At 38.9% G+C, this 18,251-nt stretch overlaps 1 protein-coding gene across 1 annotated transcript in view; it reads left to right on the top strand.

Moving 5' to 3' along the window:
- CCDC148 (coiled-coil domain containing 148) overlaps window positions 1-18,251 on the top strand; it is a gene marked incomplete at its 3' end in the record, with an annotated part of 459,403 nt that overhangs the window by 440,265 nt on the left and 887 nt on the right. The window lies entirely within an intron of this gene.

Raw genomic sequence — 18,251 nt, 5'->3', positions numbered from 1 at the left:
AAAACATGTGTTCTGCTTCTCTCTGGCCATTCAGATTCATTTTGGGTGACCGTCTTGTCTGCTTGGGGCTGTGGAGAAGGGAAGGAAAGGCTGCATTTTGGCAGCGCTTCCAGCCCGGAGCAGCACCCTGCAGCCAGCACCATAAGCTATATAATTTGTCCACAGAGGCCTATGCATTATGGAAATGAAAATTCCTTCTCTGACAGCATTCATTGCTTAGGACGCAGCAATTTGGCTGTCAGAAACAGCTGGCCCTGCAGGGTGGGACAATGGAAAGGCGAGACCAGAGAGAGGCCCGTGCTTACTCAAGTCTCCCACTGTGAGGGGATCAGGTTTCTGAGACTGTCATTAACAGCAGACTGCCAGGGGCTCTAAGGCAAAGCTTCCAGGGAGCAGGAGCCTGTGGCTCAGACACTTAGTGATTTTCCCTCATTTTTGCTGAATGGAACAAAAAAAATAAATTAAAAATAAACTATTAACCTTGTTGACTCTCAAATTTTGGCTTTCCCTAAATGTTCACATCTGATTGTGTCTTCTCCTTGGTGATGAGCATTTCTGGGGAAATAAATCCCTTCTAACCTAAGTATCATTATTGGTTCCTTTTGGAAAAATGCAGAAAGGAGTGGGGGTGAGGTGCCAGAGGAATTGCTTGGCATCTTCATATTTGAGGTCTGTAACTTTTATTTATTTATTTACTTATTTATTTATTTATTTTTACTTTTATTTATTTGAAACATATGTTTTCCTGGGACTCATCCGCACAGTCAAGTAGTTGTTCCAATAGTTGTTGAGGGCGGAGCTCACAGTGGCCCATGCGGGGATCAAACCAGCAACCTTGTTGTTCAGAGCACTGTGCTCTAACCAACGGAGCTAAGTGGCTGCCCCGAGGTCTGTAACTTTTAGATTCTGCTTATATAGGAGCAATGCTGAAAGGACCAACATCGAGGACCCACCAGGCATGTTCCAGCATGAAGTAGAAAGCCGGTATGCATTTTGCTCAGTTGCAAATGCTGTGGACGGGATTGCTGTGTGGCTGGAACCACACAGCTCTGCTATGTGAATCTGCAGTGTGGCCAGCTCTGTGCATTTTCCTGTATTGATTCCATGACTCACAGAGCATGATCTCAGCAAAAAGCACACTTAAACTACAGAGGAGACAGCTGTCTGTTATAAGAGGACATATTTTCTGGGTTCAGTGGCGCCAGTTTTTCCCTATGAGTTTGTAAACTAGAGAGGTCCTCATTACTAATGTCTCATAAAGGGTCTTTCTTTAAAAATGCATTCTTTTAAAAATCATCTATTATTTTGACTTCTATTTCACAACTGAATTTCCCATCTAGGAAAGCAGTAATAATATGTTTTCTTTGCTTTTTTATTTTTCCTTAAGCTACATGGCAAAAATGGGATTTTTTTTTTTTTCTTACATAGCAAAGGTCTAGAGGAAGTTTAAAGCAAAGTGGTGGGACGTACTTTGCCTCTTTGAAGTGAACAGCGTTTGAGAGATATTGGGTGACCCAAGATAAGTTTGACTGTTGGAATTTGGTTGTTGTTCAGTGTGGCTGGAACTGTATTTTCCCCCTTTCCCTCTGAATCTGTTTCCCTTTTATATGATAGAAGCTGAAGTTCCCAGATGTTGTTTGGATTAACGAGTGTGTGTGGGGAGGGGAAAAAAAAGCTTTCTTAATGATAATAACAGAGTCAGACTGGCTGGTTCTGTACTGACAGGAAAATGGAGAGATAAAAACTCCATTAATGGTGTGTGCATTGCCTAAGTAGCCAATAAAACAATGCTGTCCTCACTGGAAACCCGTCCCAGACTGGCAGTGCTTCGTGCCAACTGCAGGAGACAACAGCTGCAAAGAGGGGCAGAAGTATTCAGTCAAGAGTCTCTGTTAAATGACTGGCTTGGGGGCGGTTCTTTTGTTCTCTTCCTCCTCCTTCTTCTCCTCCCACTTTTGCCCATTTTCCTTGATGAGCCCTTCTTAATGCTTACTGTTCCAGAAATTGAACCACATCTGATTAAAACTTAATGGTTACTCACAGAATGAAGTTGGCTGGTAGTTTCGAAGCCTATTTTTCTGGGTTAGTTTGATCTTGTGACAATAGGAATTGCTAATTTATATAAAATGTATCCAAGGGTTACCATCCTTAATGTTTGATAGTTCTACTTAAGAACCAGAATAGTTGCTTGTCACAAATGTAACACTGTAGTTTCCCCTGAATATCTTTGAATTTCTATGCTCAAAATTAGTAGCAAAAACAATTTTTTTTGATATATTTCATTTTGGAGAGTGGTAAAAGTTTAGTCACATTCATTCTATGTGTACTCCCTCTGATCGGACCCTGAGCCCTCACGTTGGGAACTTACTGTCTCATGGCCAGGTGAGCCCTGAGGTCTCCAGAGAAGGGAAGAAAAGAAGTGCTATTTGAGTGGTATAGAAAAGCAGCTATGAAACTTCAAAAGAGAGGTGCTCCTGTCTTTGATCCTGGCCATGTCTTTGTTTCCTGTGAGTTTAAAAATCTAAGTTACTTTCACTTTTTAATTTATTATGCATGGGGGTGGGGAATAGAGATGTGAGTGTTTACTTTTGTGCCAAGTCCTGTGGTACAGACAACATGTATTAGGATGTTGGTATCTGGAGCTTTCATTTTACAGGTGAAAGGAACAAAAAGCTTGAGGAATTAACTTCCTCAAGGCTGCAGTCTGTTCTTCCTGTTCTTGGGTGCAGCTGGAATGAAGCATTATATACACCAATAGTATGGTGTTTGTTGCACATAATTGCAGTGGACATCCAAAGAGGAGGTGAGGGGTGCTCTTTATCTGGACCCATCAGAATGCTGGTGGTGGGGGTAGGGACACACATTGCTTTTGAATCCTGGAAGGCTCTGTGGAGGAGGAGAGATCGTCATTTATTTTTCAGCTCACTCCCTTGAGTGTATGTGCTTTGTCAGACATCCTGATTGGGGATGGGGATTGAGTCTTACTGTCAGAAGGTCACCATCATTTTCTGGTGGGCAAAGCCAGGGGAGGGGAAAACAAGGATGGGTGTCCAAGTACCCTGGGGGAAGTGAATTTTGAGAAAAGTACCTGGTGACGGCTTGGCTGGGAGTGAGGCTTCCCCAGGTTACCCTCTGGAAATGGAGGGCTTTGAGGGCAGAGTGAAGACTTTGTATAAAATATGTAGGGAAGAACATTAAGTCATGATTTTAGATGGAATCTGTGTTTCCCTTTTGGAAACTACATGTGCGTTGTAAGTGGTCTCAAGGATCCTGCCTGCAGACCTCTCTCCAAGGCCACTTCCAGACTACACCAAGTGGACAGTGGCCACAGGATCTCAAGTGTGGTTTCTTCTCTCTTGTGACTCGAGGTGGCGAAGTAATAAGGTCCAGGGGAAAACGATAAAGCCTTTAGGTTAGGCATTTAACAAAAAAGTATGTGGCTTTTCCTGGTATAGTTTTTCTTAGATGGCAAAGTAGAGTGACTGTTCTGAGGAAATATGATTCCTTGGTGATTAATGTTAGATGTTGAATGGCCTTTACCATGCCATGCTTGCTCCACTGTGCCAGCTTGTCTTTCTCTAAATGTCAGGGCATCATTGTGTTAATTTTATATGTTTAGAGGACTTGGGTGATTGTTAGATGGGACACGTTGGTTGTCATAAATGGCTCCATAGTGTTGTGCTTGATAGAGTTTACGTATGAATCCATACTGATTAAGAATAGTTCTGTGTAATAATTAAAGGTGTCGTTGGCTGGTTGGTTTTGGTTGGTGGCGACTTGTGTTCAGTTTTCTCTTCCCTAGATAATCCTTGGGAGATAGAATTCTGCAAATTTGTTTCAGTGTGAAGGTTTCTCTTTAGTCCATCAATGAACTCTACTGGTTGAGCGATCCTTGCTTTTCCCATTGGTTTTCATTCCTGCTTGGAGGCAGAGGTAGGTTGCAGTCCATTGTGAGTATTACAAGTGATTTATTTTTCATTGTTGAGGCAAGGAAGTTTTGACACACTTTAGAGCCAGTTTAGTACTCCACTCTGCTATGCCTTCTGGTATGTCTTCCAGAGTGAGAAAAGAAGGGAATTAATTCAAACACAAGCTAAAGTAACTATATATATTTTTTGTCACAAGGTAAGAACTATTAAGAAAAGGAAGGAAATGAGTATCACAAAAGTCAAGATTATGATTCTAATAATAACAGCATCAATAATATTAGGTGGTGCAAAAGTAACTGCGGTTTAAAAGGTTAAAAAAAAAATTGCAAAAACTACAATTACTTTTGCACCAACCTAATAGTAGTGGCTCACCCTTTAAAGGTGGTTATGTATCAGGTTCTGTTCTAAGTGCTGTACATGTATTCACTCATGTAATTCATATAAGTACTCTGTGAGACAGGTACACTTTTTTTAATCGTAATTTTTCAGATGAAGGGAATGAGGGGGTGTTAAGCTACGGCACTGGAGGCCCAGAAGTAACTAATGGCAGGGCTTGAATTCTAACTCTGGCAGTCTGGCCTCAGTTCTGAGTTTTAATCGCAGTATAGGGGAGGAAGATAAGTGCTGGTAATTAAAAACAAAAAAAATGGGGCCTTCACTAAAGGTTGTGTTTGCATTTTTAGTGTATATAGATTGAATGTATATATTCATAAATGTGTTAACGTGTGTGCATATAATATATCCATGAATTCATACTGTATTTGAGAAATGGCAGTAAATGAAATGTGTGTAAGATAGTTTCTTTAGCATTCTTGCTATTTGATGTACAGTAAACCCTATAGATGGGAACCACTCATCTCCCTCTAGAAAGAGAATATATTTACATACGGAAGTGATGGAAGTTTTCCCGATCCTGGCATGCCCCTACTTCCATAGAATATTCATACCTATTTGCCTCTTTTTCCCCACTAAATTACTTTACATACTGGGTCTTGTCTTGGCCAAATGCATTAGATGTTGATTATGACTCTGAAGTAGAAGTTAAAGTGTGTGTGTGTGTGTGTGTGTGTGTGTGTATGTGTGTACGTGTATGTGCATGCTAAGAAAGTTCATACAGAATGATATTTAAAATACAATAGCTTTTAGGCATGTATCTGACGCACTCATCATATGTCCAAAGTGAAAAACGATGGAAGGACACCTCACAGTTGTGTTAAACCAGTCTAAATTTGGTTATAAGTTCTAGGAGACTCAGTTGAATGCATGCCAGAATGTGTTGTCTTAAAATAAGCCTGACTACACAGCAATGCTGGTAGAACCAACAAAAATGCTGTACATGAAACAACTAAAATGTTAAAAAAGAGGTTATTATCTAAGAATTGTCTCCTCCAGCACTTAATGCATTCAAAATTAGAACTAACAAGCTAGGCTTTTCCTTTCTGCCAGTTTTAGAAAATAAGCCACTCTTAAACTTATAGAACATTATCATTTTCCTCTGGGATTTATAAAATAAAAAAGCAAAATCATGGAAACAAATGTTTATGATATGAATGAGGGTTTAGTGACCTGAAAGTCAGTGGAATTTTTCTCAGAATTGTTGACAGTGTGAATGGTATACATAGGCATTTGCTAATGTTTTAATTTCCTTTTTATACTCATGTCATACTTTCATCGTTCTGTCTTCTTATGGAAAGCATCCCTTCTCAGTGATATTCAACTCACTCTGCAGCTCCACAGAGAGCAATCTCCAAGTGCTTTAATATGCAGCCTAGGAAGACTAGTTTGTTAACCCATTGGTCTCTTGAGGAACTTTGAGAGAATTTAGCTGGTGTAATGTAGCCTCCACCTGGGGGGAGGACAGGGCTGACAACTTGCTAGTCTTTTTAGCTCTTCTTGAATTGCTTTTCAAGGCCAGAAATGTGTGTCGTAAAGTTTGTGTTTATATTTTATGTAAATGTGTGTACATACATAGTGTGTGCATGTGTATGTACATATACACGATATATGTATGTGTATACATATATTGTGTGTACATACGTATGTACATGCACACACAATATGTGTTTATTTTAAAGGTGTTTTTTTTTCTCCCCCCCTTTAATCGTTGCTTGAGCAAATAGAGCACATATAAAGTGAGAAAGGTATTATTAAAACCACTATGAAGAATTAATTTCACCTTAAGTTCTGGCCCAGTTGGGAATTTGGGTTATTGATTGTAAATATAGATTGTATTGTCAGGTAAGTTGCTTCTTAAGAGTTGCAATATCACAAATAATCAAAAAGCTGATGTTTCAACTTGTGCTGATGTAAATTAATCACAGGTGTGGAATCTTGAGGCTTGCGATAAAAAGACTGCCAACACAATCAACTTCAGGCATGTTTTTATTGTTTTATTAATCTATAAAAAACAAATCTTGGTGCAACACTGTGTTCTAATTAATAGCAATGCGAATCAAGGGGCTGTAATTCCATTAGTAGACTGAATACTTCATGACACTTGAGGAAATTAAAAGTATAGAATACTTCTGTTTTGTGGTTCCTCAAAATTACCTGAGAAAGGAATCCAGAGATTTAAATATGATAGATAATAGCATACGCTTCTGGGAGGAGACCCAGCCCCACCTTCCCACTCCACATCACTCCCATCCCAAAGCATCATTGGAACCAAAAAGAGGATTCTAAAGGGATTTGCCCCGATTCTAGGTAGGCTGGCTTCGGTCCTGACTCTTGACTTGCCACATCCTCCCTGCTTTTGCATCTTCTCTTTTATCTTCTCCTGACACCCGGTACTTCCTTTCTTAGAGCCTGCTTATGGGGACAGAGCCAGGAGTGCAGTTTCCAGGCTCTCGGCCTCATGTGGAAAGGTACTCACTCGGTAGTAAATGGCCATCGACTGTGATTGGATGGCTATCAGCTGTAGCTAGTTGGCCGTCAGCTGTAACCAGTGAGACACTGGCCACTAATATAACTGCTATGGCTACTCTAGCAAGAAGATGGTGGCTGAGCCTGCAAGCGACGCAGTGAGAGTTGCGAACAGTGTGGCTCCTGCTTCCTGTGTCTCCAACCCAGCCGCCAGCGAGTATAGTGGTGTGACTCCCGTATCTATGGCTCCGTGGGTGTTCCTTTTTGGCCTCACCATGTCCTGCTTTCTTATATGGGGAGTGGGAGCTGAGACCCTGCAGGCCGCCCTGCACCACACCACTGCACTTTAATTTTTTGCCTTGTTACCCTCAGTCTGAGCTTGGTGGTGGTTTGCAGATTCTCAGTCTCCTCTTTTGATAGGTAGGTGTTTTCTGCCTGTTTTATAGCTAGGGACTGGAGTTCATACAGTCACGTGCTAAAAATCCCAGAGCCTGGGACGTGACAGACCTGGGTACAGTTCCCAAACTGTGCGATTCCAAAGCCTTGGCTCTTTCCACAAAAATGAATTGGGAGACAGGTGCCGTCGTTAACAGGCACAGCACAGCATACACTCAAGGTCTGAGTTGTACAGAAAGAGGTGTAAGAGCTTTCTGACTGATTTTTTAAAATAATAGTTTTCTTGAGTTATTTCATATATTCAGTTATTTCATATATGAAAACAGTCATCATAAGGTGTACAATTCAGTGGCTTTTAGTAAATCCGGAGTTGTACAACGGTCACCACTATCTGTTAGAACATTTTCATCAGCCCAAAAAGAAATCATCAGCGTGCAAGACCGATTTTAAAGCTAAAATCACTGAAGTAGAAGTCAAAGGTTGGGCTCCCAATTGTTCTGTGATCTAAGTGGGTTAGAAGCTGAGGTCCTGGACCAACCCCTCAGTGTGTATTAGTGTTGATGGTCAGAGAATCCTCCAGAACAGTACATTTTCACCCATAAAAAAAAAAAAAAAAAAAAAAAAACCACAAAAAATCCAATTTTGATAAACTCAGAAATCTCACATTCTTCTGCCTGTCTGTATTTGAAAACAACATGATTTAACATTGTTTTCTAAACACAGACTTATGTTTTTGATTTTTCTAAAAGATATCTGCTACCCCCATTATTTTGATTGGAGAATCATCTGCACCTCAAGACTTCTAAGTCTTTATTATAGGTTTGCTTGAGCACATTAAATGAATCAATACAGTCATGGTTTGAAATGACTCATGCATTAAGCAATTTCATGTGTAAACTTTAAGCGATCCCAGCCAGGGAGTGCTAATAACAGGCAAGTTTATTCCTCGGATCGTCCTTCTCCTTAACATTTAACTTGGGCCTTTGCCTCCTTTCTGTTACCTTCTTTATGCTTATTAAATTGAATTATATAATATAGCAATTTATATACTTGTTCTTTTCACTGTGTGGTATAAAAAAGTTGGGGTTGGGAAAATGGCTGGTGGGGGTGGAGAAGAACCTTAATTGTCATGGTGAGAAGAGCTTCTCCTTTTCCCATGCTGGTCCCTGGCACCTTGACTGAAGACATCTAGAAGGAGGCCCATGAGTTAGAGCCATGGGAATTGTGTCAGGGCCTGGTGCCAAGTGACAATATCGAGGATAATTTTCTGGGAAAAAAAAACCTAACATTTTTCTCATAAGATGAGGCATCTCCCTTCTTACATTTTACTGACAACATCTTAATTTCCAGTTATATTACAGTGTTAGTATGATATCAGAGTGTTGCTGTCAAGTTACTTTATTATATATACATAATTTAGAAGATTATGTTCTATTGTGTTGGAGTAGGGAATATTTCCTGTTTTCATACCGTGTTTCCCCAAAAATAAGACCGGGTCTTATATTAATTTTTGCTCCAAAAGACGCATTAGGGCTTATGTTCAGGGGATGTCATCCTGAAAAATCATGCCAGGGCTTATTTTCCGTTTAGGTCTTATTTTCTGGGAAATAGGGTATGTAAGTCATTAGGAAGGTATTATGATTTAATGTTTAGTTTCCACATTGCCTTTTTGTATCAAATAAGAACTACTTTACTTTTCTCTTACTCTCTATAACTTAGGATTTGGGGCAATTTTTTTTTGCTTTGAATTAAAATCCATGACAAGACTAAAAGTGGATTCTAGTAGGCCTGCCTCCTTTTTTACCATTAGCAAATTTTTTCTCAATTGTTATTATTTATATTTCCCTTGGAGGGTTTCTGTTACACTTTGTATCCATTATCAGGATTCACCCATTCATCCATCAGCATTTATTAAGGACCTATTGTTTATAAGACTATCCCTGATGTTTCAGAGATGAATGAATACTATTTATCCCTGAGGAATCCACAGACTCCATAGGCAGTGAAATAACAACAACAACAAAATGAAAAACACTTTTTAGGTGCTGTGATAATTAAGTTAGGGAACAACAGGTGAGGGTGCATGTATCTCAGACAGGATGTGGGCCTGGGGGCCGCAGGGAAAACTTCCATCAGAAGGTGATTCTTGAGCTGATGCTGAAGCATCAGAATTTGCCAGCTGGAAAAAACAGTATTTCAGAGAGGTCTGTGCCAAGGCAGGAGGTGAACGAGATCATGTTGTCCTTAGGGAGCTGTAAGGTGTGACTAGGGTCCTAGTACCTGAGGAGTAATGGTTAGATGAGGTTGGACAGGTCTTGGGTCATGGAAATCAGAAACTGCATATGCCAAGGAAAGCCATTGACAGCTAAAAAGGACAGGCAGCTCAGGGGACATTGTCTGCACAGAAGAGGCAGTTGGAATGCTGCTGGTGGGAAACAAGGGCTGGGACGAAGGCAGTGGTTGGGGTTTGTAAGGTGAATTAATCTGTTTTTGGCTTGGTCATCAAGGTTCATCCATGGTCCATTGCATGAGACAGACTATAAAGGGAGGCTGGCAGTTTTGGCGTGATGGGTGAGATAGACTTGCTGACTTTAGTTTTGTTGATCTAGATTCCTTGTTTTGGGTACTGGATGTCTTCTCATGCCCCTTGAGAGGTTGTTCTTGATAGCCACCAACCCCCCACCCACTGCTGTTTTACTTTCTGTGCATCTTCTAACTCATTTATCCTTCAGTTGGCAAACACATTATTGGATGCAAATTAAATTAAAAGCACACTTCTGTGCGTTAATAACTAAATTGTTAAATAAAATGAAAAATTTTAATTTTACTTTTTTTCTTAATGCGTAGGTTAGGTGCTGTCTCCGTAGAGGAATAGATTGGAAAACCCTCTTTAATGAAAGAGGTAGCCTTTCCTGTTAGCATCATTCTTGAGGAATCCTGCTAGCAATTGTCAAAGAAATGTCTCAACAGAGAATCTTTGAGCTGGGGGGAAGCTTAGTAACTGGGGCCATCATTCTCAATCTTAATCTCAAAAACTGGATGCCAGAGAGGGGAAGCGATTTCCCAGTGTCACAGAGTGTGTCTAGCTCGGTGTTTTCTCCATGGTACCTTGATGACTCACTGTCAGAACCCCAGGGAGATGACAGAGCAGAGTTTAAAGAACTCTCATGCTCTAGGCTGCTTACTCAGTGGTAGGCCCAGAGTTACCTTGATTCTTGACTTTAATCTTATTTTAAATTAACCTCACTGTTCATCAGTCAGCAAGTATTTGTTGACGGTGTAGTTAGTATGAAAAGTTAGTATGAAAGATATGTTATTTTAAAACTAAAAAGATAAATAAGACTATTTTTCTCTTTAAGAATCTTGCAGGTTAATTTTTCAGATAACTCATTACAGCAGTAACAACTACTTTTTATGAAATATATAGCTTGTTTGACATAATTATTTATATGTAGCACACACACATGCAATAGCAACACCAAGAAAATAAACCCATGTAAAATGATGTTCATTTTTATTATTTTTTTTAACTTTACTGGTTCTTTTTTTGTTTGTTACCTTGTTCTCTCTGCACAGGGGGCAAGCAGTTTCCTGCCTACCTTTGGAAATACCTTTATGCCTGTGGGCAGATAATACATTAAACCAAACAATTAGAAAAAGAATGTTGATTGCCTTTTATTCGGTTTATTCTCCTTGAACCTTAATTAGGGAGAGTGATCTGGTGAAAATTTTATTTAAGTTGGTAACTGACATAAATACTTGCAAGAAGGCATTGGGTAGAATGGTTTTTAAAAGCTTTAGTCCTCTGTTCATTTATTTTGGGGGCCCCTCTTTTGTAGTTGTCCCCTTCAGTGTTCCTGGAAATTTCTATAGGTACAGTTTTGAAAAACTTAACTTCAATTTAGAGTAGTTGAGTTAATAAATTGCCATTTTAAAGCAATGACTGCTTTTATGAAATAGTATTTTTTCTATAATTCTTTATATGTTTCTTGTGTTAACCTCTTCCACTCAGGTTAAGAGTATTTTGTACTTCCTGCACTGCTTTGAAATTAAGTCTAGGGTAGAAGCATAGCCATTTAGTGATAAAGAAGTTTTCTTTACCAAGTTTCTGAGTTTGAAGTTGTTAATGCTTTTGGTTTTTCTGTAATTTTAAGCTTCACAAATATTTAAATAAGTTTGTTATTATGCTAGATCAGGCATTGGAGTTTCAGTAAGACGTTGGCTACACAGAGTCCTACTTTCACCCTTTTGCTGCGATGGTCGGATATACCCGAATGAATATTTCCATCCGCTGACTGCAGATGGAAATTTCCAGAAAGGAAGTTTAGGAAAGCAGATGTACATTTTTTTTAATATATTTTTGCGTTATTCAAGAATGAATAACAATAGGAAATTTTTATACATAAAAAGAATGCCATTTATATGCACAGCAGCTCCAATTATTATTATGAAATGCATAAAATAGTCAACATACCAACTTTTTATTTTTTGTAAACATTCTGGGGGAAAAAACTTGAAAGCAATTAACTCAGCCAAAGAGTTCCGCAAGCTCCCTGTTGAAGCTTTGCTAGTATCTGTCTACCAGCTATAGGAACCCCAGAGTAAAGCTTTGGAGAAACAAAATGCCGACACCCCTTTCGAAAACCAGAACGTCTGGTTCTGGCTCAGGTGGGTGGTATCCCTGTGAACTCTTACAAAAGTGCTTTGAGATCATTAGCTGATGAAAGCCTCCGTAGCATTATGTGTGAGAGTAATCATCAAGGATTACCACATTGCTGAGAGACAACAGATAAAACACGGATGTCTCATGGTAATAGGGAGTGCTGGAGTGCTATAGGAGTCCGGTTTACGAGGTTGGACAATTAAGTTCACAAACTTGCTGCAATGATGTTGCTAACCTTTTTTTTTTTTGATCTCAGAGGGATTACTCATATAAATTTGTACCAACTGGACAAACAGTTAACCGAGTTTACTATTTGGAAGTACTTAAAAGGCTGCATGAAAAAGTTGGACGACTTGAACTTTTTGCCAACAATTCATGGCTCTTGCATCACGACAATGCACCAGCTCACACGGCACTGTCTGTGAGGGAGTTTTTAGCCAGTAAACAAATAACTGTATTGGAACACACTCCCTACTCACCTGATCTGGCCATCAATGACTTCTTTCTTTGCCTGAAGATAAAGGAAATATTGAAAGGAAGACATTTTGATGACATTCAGGACATCAAGGGTAGTATGATGACAGCTCTGATGGCCATTCCAGAAAAATAATTTCAAAATTGCTTTGAAGGGTGGACTAGGTGCTGGCTTCAGTGCATAGCTTCCCAAGGGGAGTACTTCGAAGGTGACCGTTGTAATATTTAGCAATGAAGTATGTAGCACTTTTTCTAGGATGAGTTCGCGAACTTAATTGGCAGACCTCGTACATACATAAAAGTTGGACCCACCAGACTGAGAAAGGCAATCTAAATTATCAGTGAAGTCTGGTTCTTTTGTGAGTAGCAGGTTTAGAAGATGGCAGAAATGACATGTTCCTTCTTTCTTACCTCTGCCTGTTCTTCACCCCTCCTTACACAAGATGCTCTGATTCTTTACTCAGAACCTTTTTGAGATTTAGATATACCTGGAATAGAGCCACTTGGGTTTGGGCTGGTGGGGTGTCTTCAAACACAAATCTCATCAAGGAATTGACATGATTCCATGGATCAGCCACAGACCCATTAACTGGGTGAGGAGTAACAGGATTTGAAAAATTAACACCTATCGTATGAAGGGACATGAGAAAAATAAGAGGGAAAGTGTGACAGATCCATTGAATTTTTTTTATCAAGCTACCAACTTCTCTACAAGGTCTCCTAAAAGGTTTGCTATGCAGTTGGTAATATCAGCTGACCAGAAATGCTATTTCCTTCCCAAACTGGTTAACAGGAGACACTGTTGGGTTTTGTGTAGGCAAAGAAATAAGGAAAGAAAAGAAGGCAGGAATACAGAAGGAATACGTAGAATAAGTGAGCTACGTGGGGCTATCTAGGAGTGAGGTATATGAATTTCTTTGTCATCCTGTCCGTGTCTTTTGTTTAATCTTCTCTTCCTGAAGTCATACCTCTTATCTAGTGGGAAGTGACTAAGGGGTTATAGTCCGTAACCTTCCTATCTGATGTCTGGACTTCTTTTAAGCTGCCACCAGTGGAGGAATAAGTATGGGCTATTAGTCTTTCATGTTCTCTCCTTTCAGGCTTCCTTGCTGAGCCCTTTATAATATTTATTTAAAAACTGTTATTTGTATGAGTCAAATTGATCAAATTTTGGCACTTTTATATGATTCAACCTAATAATTCAACCCTTATAATTCTCAGTCTTCATTATTGCTCCATAACTCTTGAGTTTATAATAATAGCTCCCATTTATTACACCCACTGTATGCCATGTACATCACATGTGGCAACTCTGCAAGGAAGTCATGATGTGCCTATTTTGCCTGTGAGAGACTGCAGCTCGGACAGTTGGTTCACGATTTCATGTCTAGTGATTTAAACCAGAACTCTGTTTCAAGCCTGGAACTCCCTTGGCGCTACTGTGCCTCACCGCCTTTTTCCTTTGAGTTTTATCCTTGCTCATGGTGCTGTATATTCTAGCACAAATGAATGAGATAAGTGGATTTTGGTGGGCCACCAAACCACCTCAGTGAGGGTGTTTGAGATTCCATATTATAAGCAGGTTATCTTCAAAAATATAGAATGATGTTTAATTACACTCACTCCTGTTACAATCCACAGTGAATGCCTCTTGTTACAGCCAAATTATAACTTAAATTCTGGAGGAGAAAGGTGCTCTGATATTTGGGCCTTAAATCCGTCCCTGGGGCCAAAGCATTAGGAAAATTAGGAAATCTTATACTCTTGGTCTTCTTGCTAGGCTTTGAAAGGGACCTTAATCTTTTTCTTAAAACATCCTGAAGACTTCGTTTTTCCTCATACTTGCCTCCTCTCCCCAACTCTTTTTCTCCATTCTTTAAAAGTCTAGTGAGTTTGATCCCTAGTCAGTATCTAAATGTATACCTGATAAAGTGGTGTTTCCATTTCAGAATTCCTCCCCAGGATTTCTTGGGAAATTTGTAATTCCCAAATCTTGAAAAAAATCAGTTAAATCAGATCTGTGGAAAAAAGTATGTTTCAACCTAATAATTCCCCCGAGATAATTAAACAATCAACATAGAGACATTAGTAGATTGAAGGAATCCACTGATGACAAGGTGAAAGCTAACCTGTGGAGTTGAAGGATAAGATTGACATTTCTGAGAGCTAGGGCAGAGTCGGTGCACAGAGGAAAGAATTGGTCATGATTACTGGTAGCTGTTGCTGTGTTGTAAATATGTGTGCGTGGCCCTATCAGCTGCTGCTAGTGAGTCATCCTTGCAAATAGAATAAATATAAGTTTATACGCATAGCATAGTGTATACAAATCCTGGGAGTAGTATTCCAAGAAATATGTTTCTGAAGCGAAATAAGTCTTTACAAATGGCAATTTCAACATGTGATTCTGAGTAGTGCTGTTAACCTTGCTTGTAGATCCAAATGCAGGTTATTGCAGGGGTCACCAAACTTTTTCTTTAAAGGGCGAGATAGTAAATATTTTAGGCTTTGCAAGCCATATGGACTCTGTGACAACAATCAGCTCTGCTGTTTCAGTGTGAAAACCGCCATAGACTATACATGAAAGGAACAAGTGGGGCTGCATTCCAATACAACTTTTATTTACCAAAACAGACTGCAGGTTGGATTTGGCCCACTCTTGGACTACTACCCAATAGTGTTCACTCTCATTTTCCAGTATTTGAATATTTGTTATAGGATACAATTCTTTGTAAATACTATTAACTTTATTTCTTATTTATTTAACAATTTTTTTAAGGTATCCATAGTAATGAGTAAAGAATGTTTGGAAATGTTTTAAGAATAATTTATAATTTGAGGAATTCTGGAGAAATTTCTGGAAATTCTCATTTCTCATTCCCAAATCCCAAAGAATGTTTATTATATTTATATTTATAATTTGGAAACACCCAGAGAAGGGGACCTGTTGTATTTCCGTGCTCCTCTGTACTTCCTGATTCAATCAGCAGTTATCTTTTCTCAGCTTTATATGGCTTTCCTTGTTCTTTGTGCTGTGTAGTATCCCTCAGAGTTTATCAGTTGTCTAGGGTATGTGACCTGTGTTTTCCTACTGGGAGATTGGGAATCTTGGACACCAGATAATATCCCTATTGCCTTTCTCCAGAATTACAATAGGTCATACCTATCTTGTCCACGTATTCAAGTATCTGGAGTAGCTCATTCTTCAAGGACACTCAACATCTATATGCTTGGTTGTAGCAGTATTATTTTAGAGCCAGAACAAAAGGACATTTGTAGTATCACGTATATGATTTGTGTTATTGTTTGGAATTGGTGTGCATTATGCATTTCTGCCATGCTGTTTTAGCACTTCTGGTATTCTGAGGGGTAGAAAACAGGAAAGGGAATTAAGGATATTTAGTATAAGCATTCCGTTCAGTTCTTACAGTCAAGATGCAAGTTAGCTTGCAGTAAAAATATACATTTTGGAGTCCACAAAACTTGAATTGATTCTTGGTTTTGCCACGTATTAAACATGTGTGATCTTGGACAATTTTACTTATCCTCTCTAACATTGTTTACTTGTCTTTCAAATGGGAATAATAATACCTTCCTCTCAATTTTTGTGTTGTTAGGGCTAAATCAGATAAAACAAGTATGAGGTTAGCACAGTTCTAGAACCAAGGATTCACTAAATGATAGCTGGCATTATTAGTAACTCTCAAAGGTGGGAGGAATGTACCCTGTTTCATGGGAAAGGAAACTGAAACACATAGGTGAAATGATTTGTGTAAGCTCATGTTTAGTAGGTTGGGAAACTGGGTTTGGCTGTTTCCTAAGTCTATATGATTGCTAGCATGTGGTTTATAATAATTTCAGTTAACAGTAATTCTACAGCAAGATACACCAGGATTTATTTGGGTTATGGGGCTCAGTGGATAGACAGGAAAGGTATGGTGTCTTTTTTTTTTTTAATTGAGGTATAATTGACCGATAACATTATATTAGTTTCAGGTATACAACATAATGATTTGATATTTGTTTGTGTTGTAAAATGATCACCACACTAAGTCTAATATCCATCACCATACAAGGGAAGACATCTTGAAAGGGCAGGGGTTTAGAGTATTTGGAAGCCTCATTTTCTAGAAGCCAAGGATACAGTTATAACTAAAAAGTTGAGAGAACTTGCCCTGAATTTCCACCCCCTGTTGTTTAGCTGCTATCTTCACTGCCAAGAACTTGTTTGATTTTAAGTAACTTTTATGCTTGCCTATCAGTCAGGTCCCATCAGATACAATGACTTTTAAGAAACTATCCATGTTCTTTTAAATTGGATTAAAGAAAAAATATACTACCATGTTAAGCTCCCAATTGGAGTTGGAACATTTTATTTTGAATTTCTCTTTCTCCCCTTCCTCACACTCACCCTCCACCACTTCACAGGAATGTGCCTCTGACCTTTATGGGTTAGATTTTCACCCGGCATGAGGCATGATTAACTGCCAATAATTAAACTTCTATTGCCAAACAAATGCGTTGGCTAACGTTTTAGAAAAAACGCAGCACAGTGAAAGTTTCGTGACAAGTTGCTGGAGATCGCTATATACATACTTATTTTAGAGCACTGATTTTAGTTGGTACATTTGTCTCCTTTTTTGTTGTTTTTGTTTTTTTAATTATATGTGGAGGTTTGAACACAACTGCCAACCTTGCTTATTGGTGTGAAGGGTATTTGTTGGGAGATGTGTTCTGACTGGAACATTTGAAGAGTTAAATGTCCAGAATTTGCTGTCAATTTTAGCTCCCATTTTACCAACTTGAGTTCTTCTTTGTACTACACCACGGTTTTGAATTCAGTCCATGGGTTACTTGAGAGTGTGATGAATTTTAAAACAGATACTAAATTATGTTTAATTTGGAGACTTGATATTTATCAAATAACTCTTGAGCACCAACTCAATGCTAGGTACGAGGTTCTATAAAGAAAGGATATAGCAGAAGAGTAAATAATATGTTATCCTTGCCTAGTTTGTCACTTGGTTTTGAGATAAACCCAGTTCAAAGCAGAGGGTTAAGGGCCAGGTTGATTAAGGGTCATATAGAGTATAAATACCAGAGGACTTAGAATGGAAAGATCTGGAAAATATAAGAATCGTTAGAGAAAGCTGAACAGAGGCGAGAGAACCTGGACACAGGTTGGAAGCATCAGAAGGAATTTTATGCAGTGAAGGTGAGGGCTAGGGAAGAAGAAGCACCTTTGTAATTGAAAAAAAAAAAAATGGCGCCATCTCTGATTTTTAAGAAGAGAATTGGAACATTATGCACCAGTATTTCCTTATTTTCTGGCTTATCTAAACCTCCCCCCAAACAGTGCATTCTTATAAATTAAAGACATAATTGGCCCTTGACAGGGCAACGTAGCACTGGCTGCCTCCTAAAATGCAGCTAGTCTTTGGCAGAGGGGAAAGCAACTTCAGTGTGAATCTGCCAAATTTCCCTGGCCCCAGGATCTTGGAAAATACCAGGATTTCAACAGTTTGTTCTGAAACTCAAGGTTTGTGAGTGCTGCTTAGCTGACGAGTTTGTTTGTAAGGATTTCCACTCTGAAAACTGATTTTGACTCTTTTAACATCTCTAAATGATTGCTGAAAAATGTTACATTTTTGCTTGACCTTCCTACAGGGGGGATATTTTTGTGTGTCTTATTTCTTGTATGCCTTTTACGTGTCTTACAATTTTGCAATCAAATTGATGTGAGCCTCCATTTAAACCAAAGCAAGGAAAGGTTTGACATTATTTGTAAAGCATTTCCCTTGAATTTCAAGGTTGATGTGATTTCCCTTCCAACTAATTATTTTAGGAATGCTGTATTTTGGGTTTGTTTTCTGCTTAGATTTATTTACATGAAAGTTTTCTTGGCAAAATGTTCGTTGAGGTTAAAAAAA

This window comes from Rhinolophus hipposideros (assembly GCF_964194185.1).
Source record: "Rhinolophus hipposideros genome assembly, chromosome: 6".
NCBI classification, from domain to species: Eukaryota; Metazoa; Chordata; class Mammalia; order Chiroptera; family Rhinolophidae; genus Rhinolophus; species Rhinolophus hipposideros.
This window is presented reverse-complemented; position numbering and strand designations above follow the sequence as displayed.